This window comes from Tasmannia lanceolata, unplaced genomic scaffold, assembly GCF_043159265.1.
Source record: "Tasmannia lanceolata isolate RefF3 unplaced genomic scaffold, GAP_Taslan_0.1 ptg000025l, whole genome shotgun sequence".
Lineage (NCBI taxonomy): Eukaryota > Viridiplantae > Streptophyta > Magnoliopsida > Canellales > Winteraceae > Tasmannia > Tasmannia lanceolata.
This window is the reverse complement of record NW_027518702.1, coordinates 4,739,744-4,751,087: the sequence shown is the minus strand read 5'-3', so window position 1 is coordinate 4,751,087 and position 11,344 is coordinate 4,739,744.

Below are 11,344 nucleotides of genomic sequence, written 5' to 3'. Positions count from 1 at the left end.
CCCACACTCCGTCCAATGAAACCCCTGTAAAAAATTTCCCTTCTGTCCAGACTACTCTAACTTTTATCTCATTAGCTCTAGAATCGCCAGCAGGACCTATAAATGCAAAGTTTGCGAATCATGAATCTGTGCATATTAGGAAAGATTTTTTCTAAAACATTCTAATTCTGACGCTATTTACAAAATGCCAATTACAGTTAATATAATCAGTCTTCGAAGGCTATTATAAGAACCATAGGATCCCAAAATTTGGCAATGTGTAAAAGATGTAGAGAAATTTTATTAAGATGAATGCAACATTGCAAGCCGTCATTTGACAAATTCACCTTTTCACTAGTTGGTTGCCATTTAGAGCTAACCAAAGAAGCATACGAGATAAGATTGGATCCCAAATAGTTCGATAGGTTGACGACGAGGGATCAGGTTTCCTTAATCTAGAGTAAAAGGATTTAACTGAGAAAGAACAGGATCTTTCAAAAACCCAACCCACTTGTTGCAGCACCCAGAGCGTAAATGATAAGCTAATAAGGATTGAATCCCCTTGAAGTTCTCATAAATAACACTTCTCTCAAAATTGGTGATCAAACTGCTTTAGATTGAGATCCAATATAAAATAAATCAGAGGTTATCATGTAATGAGAAGTTGTGCAAATCATTCTGTATTCATCAGACAAGTGTTGCAGACAGTACCACGATCCTAGTGGTATGTGCTGATGATATAGTCATCACAAGCAGTGACTTCAAGGCTATACAAGATTTGAAACATAATCTTAGGTGGCAATCAATATCAAATATCTTGGTTTTCTCAAATATTTTCTAGGCAAGGTTTTAAATCTTAGGTGGAAATTTAGGCCGAAATCGTGTAAAATGATAAATTCTAGAGATTTCACTAAACTTGGATGCATTTACAAGAGGATCAATGTGTGCTTATATAGAGCACTTACATGATAAACATGGAATGTAATCAAGATAATTCTAGAAGGAACAAATCCCTAATCAAATCTACCTAATTAAATCTACTTGCCTCATTTATCTAGTTGCCTCATTTACCCAACTTACCTAATCTACCACCAAGATGATCCAACGGTGAGATCTTAACCCAATCTAACCGTTGGATCCCACATATTCTAACATGCCCCATCAAACGTATATGGATTGAAAATCGACATACGTTTGACAACAATTTAAAAAAAAATCCCAATACAATAGAATTCCCCAAATTACAAATGTAATCAAAATCAACCGATTTAATGCACACTTCCAAAAGTCTATGATGAAGATCCTCTGATGAAGACTGATGTTGTTGTGGGACTCGATCCCGCGAGAGGGTCGCGAGCGCGCGATGCGCTACACTCTCTCTTGGTCTCTCATACCCATGCGATTGGCGTGCGCTTTTTATTATTGATTTTAATTAGCCAACCAAGCAGGCAACAACCAAACCATAGGGTGCAAACAAACGTGCAACCCAGTACCTATAAGGGCAGGGGTAAGCTACCGAGCCTAGCAAGGTGTGATTTAATTCATCTTTTCCTTGAACTTGGGATCACTAAGGCAATCCGAATTCCACGCAAAAGAGAGTGACAGAGTCGCCACCTAGATGAGGGATTTAGGACCCATAATTGACCAGAAATCTAGACTCGTTACCTGGTTACGAGAATGGAAGGTATGGGGAGTTACCACCACATGCACCATTCCTGCCCGATAATCGGTCTTCAATTCCAAAAGTTAACTCTTTTGAATTTCTTTTAAATGGCTCATTTAACTCTATATTAATGTGCGAACTACGTGACATGCATCCTAAGATCTAATTTCAATGTAATTCCTAAATGTGTATCTTAATTTTCTTAATTTGTTTGAATTCAATCTAAGTGAAAGTTCTCCTAAAATTCTAATTTCATGAAAAGTCCTAAGTGATTTAATTACTTTTAATTTAAGGATTAATATACAAAACCCCACCTTTTATGTGTGGAGCCGACTCGGGCTTAGTATGCCACTCAAGTATCCAAGTTGCCTACGTATCCCAGCCTCACTGGAATCAGAGTAGATCGTAGTTCGGTGCACCTAAACTAAGCTACTTATGCCTAACTCATCTAGGACACCGATTTAGACTGGATTGACTGTTTCAACAGTTTAAGATAGATTATTTAGTTCAAGTTGAGTAGCTTTTATTATCTTAGGACTTCATCTAAGATGCTATATGGTCCTAGCTAAGTGCAAGACATTCCTTTGACTAATGCAGGTGAACCTACATCCTAGGTAACTAGGCTTGTCCTATGAAAAAAAGGGGTGACTAGTGTAACTAGATCTATTGGCACGGTTGCTATCCATAGCAAACGACCGTGATGAGGCTGGACTCCTAACTCTAGGACTCCCTAAAACCTGGGACACAACGAGACGTAAGTGTTCCTAAGGGGCCCTAAAGGTTCCTACGATAGGAGACCGTAATCCAATGGCTCCTAAGACGGGGATCGAGCTAATTCGATTTGTTATACTTAATGATTTTCAATTTTTGAGGATTTTCGATTCCTAAACATCTAAGGAATACCAAAGGCTGTATGGTTCGCAAGTTTCGGCCTCGAATCGCAACCATGGAAGGGAATCGTGCTCTCAACACTTGTATAATTTAGCACGTAAATTATAGTATCTTATTGCCTAGCATATTTCTCAGGATTTCCATAGACAGTGTACATCGGAGCCAATATCATACTATAATTTACGCACTCCAATTATGCAGGATTAATCGCAATTAGTATACGATTACGGTTGCGATCTCGGCAGTTAGACTATCGCGGTATAGCAAATTTACAATGGAGATCTATGAACCCTAAGGTTTCTGTTTCAAACAAGTTAGGGATTAAATTCATGATGTAAAGTTAAAATTTGTTTGAGGTTTTTACTGACTTTTGTGTTGATTTGCTATTAAATTATGATTTATTAACATTAAGACCAGATTGCTAGGATTACACAGAAACCCTAAGCAATCAAACCCCAAATCAGCTGAAACTTTTCCAGTAACAAGATATGGATGATTGTGGCTTACCGGAAAAATTTCATGAATTATCATTAAGATTTGATATAAATTTTCGATTTTCCAAAATTTAAATCAGATTATAGATTAACACCGTAACTTATAGCGTATCAATTTCAAATTAATCCAAACTTTTACAGAATAGAGATCTAGATTATTATAGCTTATTGAAAAACTTATATGAATTTTCATTAAGATTTGATATCAATTTCCAATTTCTCAAAATCCAAATCAGTTCATAGATTAACACAGTAACATATAGCATATCAATTTCAAATTAATTCAAACTTTCACAGAATAAAGATAATCATGAGATTAGACTACGGTATGACTTTCATGGACTTTTATTACGATTTGATGTCAATTGAAATTCACACAAAAATCGGATGAAACCAAAGAATTACTTAAAAAGCAAACCTAATAGTATCCTAAAATCAAATAAAAACTTTCAGTAGATATATAATAGATTATAAAATTTTCTATCAAAATTTCAAAACTTAAAAATTAAATCTCCCCCATAAAATCGATTTTTAAATAGAAAAGGGGAATTTGTTTCCTAGGAATTGAAACCCATTTATCTAACATTCCAGTAACCAAAGTTACTGGTTTGTAAAGAAATTTTTTTAAAAATTTACTAATTTAATACGAAAACGAATTACGACACGTAAAACGAAGAAGCGATTAGAAAACAAATAAAAAAACTTTTTTTTGAAAAAATAATTTCATGAGAAATTCAATTTATTATTGAACATTAATTCTAGAAAGTTTCATCAATTTTTAAAACATTCTGATATTTATTAAAAATGGCCGAAATTTAAAATAATTTAAAACCGGATTAAAAAAATTCAAAAAAATCCAAACATTTTTGGGTGTTCTGGAAATCAAAACATTGGTTCGGAAACAAGATTTCACAAATTTTGGACATGGTTTGATATACTTTTGAATTCGTTCATCAAGAAATAACCCCTTTCGGGGTTATTGTTTGAAAAATAGAATGAAAATTAAAACGGCCAAACCGCGATTGAAAATTAAGTTTCCAGTAGTATTTTATTTTATAGAAATCCCAAAAAATTTCAGTGTTTAAAGAAACCCACGTTTTCTAACACTTGCTTTGATAATCCGATTTAAAGCCATATTGAATAAAAAACGAAAGAAAATCATTATTAAATGGAGGAAATTTAATTTTTTGGTGAAATTTTGAATTTTGAGAACTTATAATCTATATTATAACATACTGGAATTTCAAGAAAAAATTCATTGATTTGATCTATCAAAAGTAAAATCCTAGAATGTTTTTCTACTTTTGATATTACAAAGATAAAGATCCTACCGTTGATCGCGCTCCTTGTCTCTAGGGTGCATAGATCCGAGGTATACGCTTTGTCGCACCCTTTTATATGATGAAGAAGACCCAAAGAACACCCCAAAGATCTTTGATGTGTGATTTGTTGAAGAAGAAAAAGGATTTTAGGAATCCCTTTTGTGAAGAATCCGTGAGAGATATGAACACACTTCAAGAGGGAAGAGGTTTTTTTTTCTTGGGAGGAGAGAGAAAAAGGACAAATTTGGATTTTTTTCAATCTTTTCTATGATTGTTTGCTTTGATTTTTATACAAAAAAAGCTAGGGTTAAGAGAGAAATAGTAATTTCCAATGTGAGAGCTCCATTTTTGGCTTGTTTCCAATTTCCCCATCTTGCTTTCTTTCTTTCTTGTTTCCAAATTGGATTTGATTCCAATCTTAATTTCTTGTCAATCAAGACATGCTATTCTCATTTCACATTGCTTCTTTGGAAGAAAATATTTTTAAGCAATCATTCATCTTTTCCTTGTTTCCTTCTTTTCATTTTTTATTCTTTTCATTTTTCTTTTAACAAATATGATGTCACCATTGTGACATCATCAAGGTTGGGTGCTCAACTCATGTGGTTCAACCATGTGGGCCGCCCACCATGGTGGTTGAGCCATATGGGTGAACCCATATGAGCTCCATCTTTGCAGGCTTTAGCCCAATGGGCCATTTCACGCGGGTTTCGGGTTTTTTAGTAAAAAATCAATAAAATCTTTCTAAATTCAACATTTTATATATGGACCCAACCCATTTGACATTTATGGTGCATCCCTCACACATGATCGGACCATCTTTTTTGGAAAATAACTTTTCGGACCAAAATGCTTCTATTTGACTGTTAGACATCCAAATGCGACCAAAATACCCTCAGATTGATTCACCCATAAAGGGAAAAAATTAAAAATGGAAAGTCTTTGTGGTCAAACTTTAAAAATAGAAACTTTTAAAATTGGGTCATTTTGGTGAGCAATATTAAACATGATCATTTGGTATCCCCTGAAAATACCCAAAATGCCCTCAACACTTAGAATTTCCAAATTAAGCGAAACTCCTGAGAAATTCTAAATTTAGCAGGTTTTCCAAAATTCAGGAAATCATTCATAATCTCTCAGACATATTTCGGGGATCAAAAGAATTACACAGGAAAAGACCAAATTACCCTGATGTGCTAGAATTTGGCGAGACTAGGGAAAACCCTGAGAAATTCTAAAAATAGCAGCTTTTTCAAAATTTGTAAAATCACTCAAGATTTCTCAAATATAACTCGGGGGTCAAACGAGACACATCGGGAATGACCAAAATACCCCTGCAGTGCAAAATAAGCAAAAATGAGGGAAACCCTGAAAATTCTAAAAACAGCAGGTTTTTTCATTTGCTTGGAAACTTGTGACATGAACAGTAATGTGGTTAGTAACCTCCCTTTTCCCAAGCCAAATGATCACAACAATCTAATGGAGACCATCCTCCACAAAAATAGAAAAAGAGGCTAAGTATGATGATGGGGCATATCGAAAGTGCTATAGTTTTTTTTTTAGTAGTGGTGTAATTGTCTTTTGGGATTTTAATTTTAATGCAATTGTGGTGGGATAGTGTTTAATTAGGGTTATTATTCATGTGTCATGATTCACGCATCACAATTCACGAAACATTATTCACACTGCCCTATTAATATCATTAGTCACTCACATTTTTTAGTTTTGTGGAAACTTTCCAGAGTTTAGAGTACTGAGATAAAGGTCTTATTTGTGAGTTCTTTGATGTCTCTAGAATCAAGTGAGAAGGTCTATATATTGTAACAGCCATATTGTCATCGACTGCATAATGTTATACTTATGAATAAAGATTACTTTGCCTTTTGCGCATGCCTAAGATGAGTGAAGATTACTTTGCCTTTTGTGCATGCCTTAGATGAGTGATTCTCCAACTGATCTTAGTGTGTCCTAATCAATCCAGTGGCGTGATAACTGTACTTCTAATTTTTCTTTTATCGTCTTTCGAATGTATTATCTAAGGTTGCGTTCTTCAACACTTCTCATTTCGCTTGTCTAGAGAAGTCCAAATAGAAATAACAGAATAGTGCAATGTGACTCCGCTTTGCTCCAAAAAGCACAAATCCACTACTTAAGTCGGAAATGGGAGAAATGATTGGAACGGGTCGGATTGCCAAACTCCATTCTCCGTTTTTTTTTTCATTTTCTGCAATGAATAAGCATTTCCAAAGAAGGGTTAGAGCGCGCTCTCTAAGCTTTGCTCTTATTCTCATCTTATTAGAAACTTGAAAGTTGCTCTGTATTTATTTTTAAAGATTCACATGTTCTCGTGGAATATTGTTTGTCTTTTAGAGTAAGAGTTTTTAAGATTAAAAGTTATAGTGAAGTATTTTTTTAGATCAGAAAGTCCTAAATATTCAAGTGAACAAATTTGATCTTGAACCCCACGACCGGTTGTGATCAATCTCAATTGTCACATTTATAGATCAGCTTGACCTTAACTCGAATGGACGGAATGTTTTGGAAGTGTTTAATATTATCTTTTGAATTCAGAGGTGAGATCTAAGTCAATTTGTGAACTCCTAAACTTAATTGATTGTTCAACATGATTTTAAAGATCAAATAATTAAAGTTAATACTTAGGTAAACAAGTCATCTGGAACCAGGCATTACTTGTTTTGTGGCGTGTGATGAAAAGATTCGGCGGGAACACTAATTTCCAACCTTAACTTTACATATGAATGCAACCTTAACTTTTTTTTCCCACCTATCTCCCAGGGTATTTTTTTTCTCCCACATAACTCCCAGGAACAAAAAAAACCCGGCCTACAAATGTAGATATCCAGACAAGTTAAGGAAAACCAACTAACCAGCTGATCTCTGGTTTCCTTGTCAGATTTTAGTTGGTTGAAAATGGTTCCCTGACAAAAAAGTTATTATGAGACAGAAACTAAGACTCAACTCATAGACATATACCAGTGAATATTGTGGCTTTTCATGCTCCCCTCACATTGACCTTATCAACCCTCTTCCTCACCAGCCCATCTATCATAGCTGGTGGCACAAATATTCCATGGAACATTTTTTCGTAGCTGCCAAACATTCCCTTAGAGACTACAAATCTCAATAAATTAACTGATATTATTTTTCTGCTTTGCCTACTGCTGCTTCAAGATAATCAATATACCCCCCAAAAGTTGTTTAAAACGGCTAGTTTGTGGGGAATTTTCGTCCAAAAAAGATATTTCATAAAATCTTAAAAATACCCCCCCAACAACTCTTTTTTGGGGGCTATTTTGGGATTTTCATTGTTTAAATCTTTTACATTTCCTAAATACCCTCCCCAACAACTCTTTTTTATGGATATTTAAGTCATTTCATGTCTTTTACCGAATTAACCCCCCCAACAACTTTTTTTTGGGGTATTTTGGGAAGTAAAAAAATAACCCACTCAATCCTATAACTACAACTTTCCACCCCCTTCATTTCTCACCAAAGCTCACTTACCAAATTAACCCCCCCCCCGATTTTCATTGTTTAAATTTTTTACATTCCCTAAATACCCTCCCCAACAACTCTTTTTTGTGGATATTTAAGTCATTTCATGTCTTTTACCGAATTAACCCCCCCAACAACTCTTTTTTTGGGGTATTTTGGGAAGTAAAAAAATAACCCACTCAATCCTATAAATACAACTTGCCACCCCCTTCATTTCTCACCAAAGCTCACTCTCTTTCTATTATCTAAACTCTCCAATTAACTTCACTCTCTCTAATCAAGTTCTCGCTCTCCCTGATCAAGTTCACCCTCTCTCTCCCAATCAACGTCTCCCTATCTCTCTCCAATCTACTTCTCTCTGTACTTAGTAGCACTAACTATTCATCAAGAGGGCGGCGATTGGCGATTAATACGAGGGCGGCGATTGGCAATCAACCAGAGGGCGAGATTTTGCTCAAACAGGTTGAGGTTGGTACCCATTTAAATATTTAATTATAATTCTCCTTTCATTAATTTTTTTTAAACCTCTCTTAACGGCCGATTCGGAAGAAGTTTTCTACCCCAACATTGGCCATGACAGCAACCAAGTCATGGGCAATGATGAGTTAATGGAAGCTTGTTTTGGAGGTCAGTGGAGTGAAGACGAGGTTTAATTTGAAGTTCAAAATGAACCCAACCTTAGTACTAGTGGGAGCCAAGCTCCTTCTCGCTCTAAAGTTAAAAGGGGTAGAACTTCAACTGTTTGGTCTACCTTCACTCGTGAAGAGATAAGACGTCCCGATGGGAAAGTAGAAGTTAGGGCAATTTGTAAACATTGTAAAAGGGATCTTAGGTTGTAATGTTTGAGTGGAACGTGCCACTTAAAAAGGCATGCCGACGCTTGTGGTAAAAAGCATGGCCCGTTAGATTCGAAGCAAACTCAACTAAGTCGCACGTCTAGTTCAATAGGAACATTTTCCTACTCTCATGATAATAATAGAAGAGAACTAGCCGCATACGTTATACACTCCGAACAACCATTTGTTTTTAGAGAAGATAAACGTTTTGAAAAATATGCTAAACAAGCTTTAAATCCTGCTTTTAAAATGGTACCTAGAAACACTCTAAAATTAGACAGTTGTAAACTTTTTAATGAACGTAAACAACAACTGATTTCATATTTTGAAGGATTTAATAGGAAAATTGCACTTACTTCCGATATTTGGAGTACCTGTGGACCCCGATCCGAGAGAGGCGGGGGGGGGGGGGGGGGGGGGGCGTGCCCCTCGGACGAGTCTCAGGATCATCCACGTGAAGGAGAGCTCCACCAAGGAACTCTCGAAAGAGTGCCCCTCACAGCATGAGCGGCGATGTAAAGTGAGATACCTCTCGATTCGGGGACTAGCCCGGATTCGAGACGCACCTTGAACAAAGAAAGAGTCGCCATCCAAGGAAGTAGGCCCTGGATCCCATGCTGTGCTCTGTCGCAACAGATAACCAGAGATACAAAAGGTCCGTGCCTGATGACGAATGGGGAAGGGGTTATGCGCCCCCAATTCACCCAAGTGCAAGCACCTGGTCTCTTATGCCATTTATTATTAACTTTGAAGAGTTTTGGGCGAAAATCATGCGAAATGGGAACAAATATCCCCGAGATAACGTCTAGCTAATCATGCATGTCTTGGAGATGAATAAGAAGCATACACAAAAAAAAAAAACGAAAGACATGCCACCTAAGAATAGCTAGGTTATGAGTGTCATGCCTAATTGGTGTCTATGTTCTGGTGGACAAACACATGCATGCTACAGCTAAAGGTATAGGATATGTACAAGAAAGTAAGAAAACACAGCAAAACATACAATATGACAAACCCTAGTCTCTAATGCGATACTTGACTCGGACCAAGATGGCCATCCATCCTAGCTGCACTACGTATCCCGGCCTCGGGAAGAATCAGAGCCAACGTAGTTCGGCGACCTATGCTAAACTACAATGCCTAACCTTCTATGACCGCTATCCTAGACTCGATCAACTAGACCTGACTAGTTTTTAAAGCTTCTTGCGCCATTACTTAAGTTCGAGTGAATGGTAATTTTTAGGACTCCCTATGTGCCCTAACTAATGCAAGTGGACCTACACCCTAAGTGTGACTAGGCTGCGTGTCCTAAGGAAAACCATGGGCTATCTAAGCGCATTCTAGTCTAGTCATCGGCTCGACTAAGTGTCTAACCGACCACGACTTCAGCCCTCCTAACTCTAGGGACACTCACACGACCAGACATGACAAATCCACAAAATCAGGACATACTCCTAACTCTAAGACACCCCAAACGCCTAGGACAGACTCCTAACTCTATGGGAAGATCTTTTGAAAAATGGTTTGCAAGGTTATTTTGAAGAATTTTTGTATTTGAGAAGGCTTGAAAGGTCTTGAAGCTTTGGAAGTTTTTGAAATTGTGAAAGTTATGAAGTTGTGGAAATTGTGGAAATTGTGACTGAACTCAGGATGCCAGCTGCACGCCTGAGCTGCCTACGTATCACTCAGCTAGGGATTAAGCCATCCGTAGTTCGGACCAAATTTTCCTAACTACACTCTTAATGACTCAAGATTTTTGACATTTTTGGTTTTTTCAGATGTTTTGGAAGTGCTTTTTGAATTTTTGACACAAGAGGACAGAGTCCTATCATCATAAGGGTAGGACAGACTCCTGAGATCCCGCAAAGGTTTGACAGCATCCTATACTTTGTGGGGGGAAATGAACAGAATCACGACTCTGCAAGGGTTTGACAGCATCCTATACCTTGCAAGAGCGGATAAAAAAATCACGTGACTTGATGAGAGGATGGATAGAATCCTAACCCCTATGATGATAGGACAGACTCCTGAAAGACTGAAGGACTGACTCCTATGCTGAAGACTGACTCTGAAAGACGGAAGGACTGAATCCTAAACCTTATGAAGGGATAGGACAAAATCTGAAATTTTACAAGGGTAGGACAGACTCCCAAACCCTAGGATGGTAAGACAGACTCCTAAACTCTCTAGGACAGACTCTAAAGAGGAAGAAATCCCTTAACCTGCGAAAACTCTAAGGCAGGAAGGGAAGGGGGTGGCTCAAGATACATTCCGTTATAGCCTAAATTTAAGAAGACGGAGCTTTTGAAGAATGATGAAAGGATCATACACTGATGCTAGTCCTAAAATCTAGCGAAGATTCCAAAAGTAGGAGAAAATCCTAAGAAAAGAAACCAGAGTATCGGCCCGAAACCTAAAGAAGGAAGAAGGGAATAAGATGAGGAAGCGCTCCAAGCGGCTTCATTATAGTCCCCTTTTGTCTTCATAAATGTCGAAGCCACAAACTGAGCCTCCGAAAAAATGAATTTAGGAACCCGAGACCCACTCTTATACTATGCAGACATGCGTAGTAAGAAGTCCTAAAGAAGAGACATAGAAATAACGAGGTTACATGTCAACTAAGCTGAAGATGAAATCTATCAT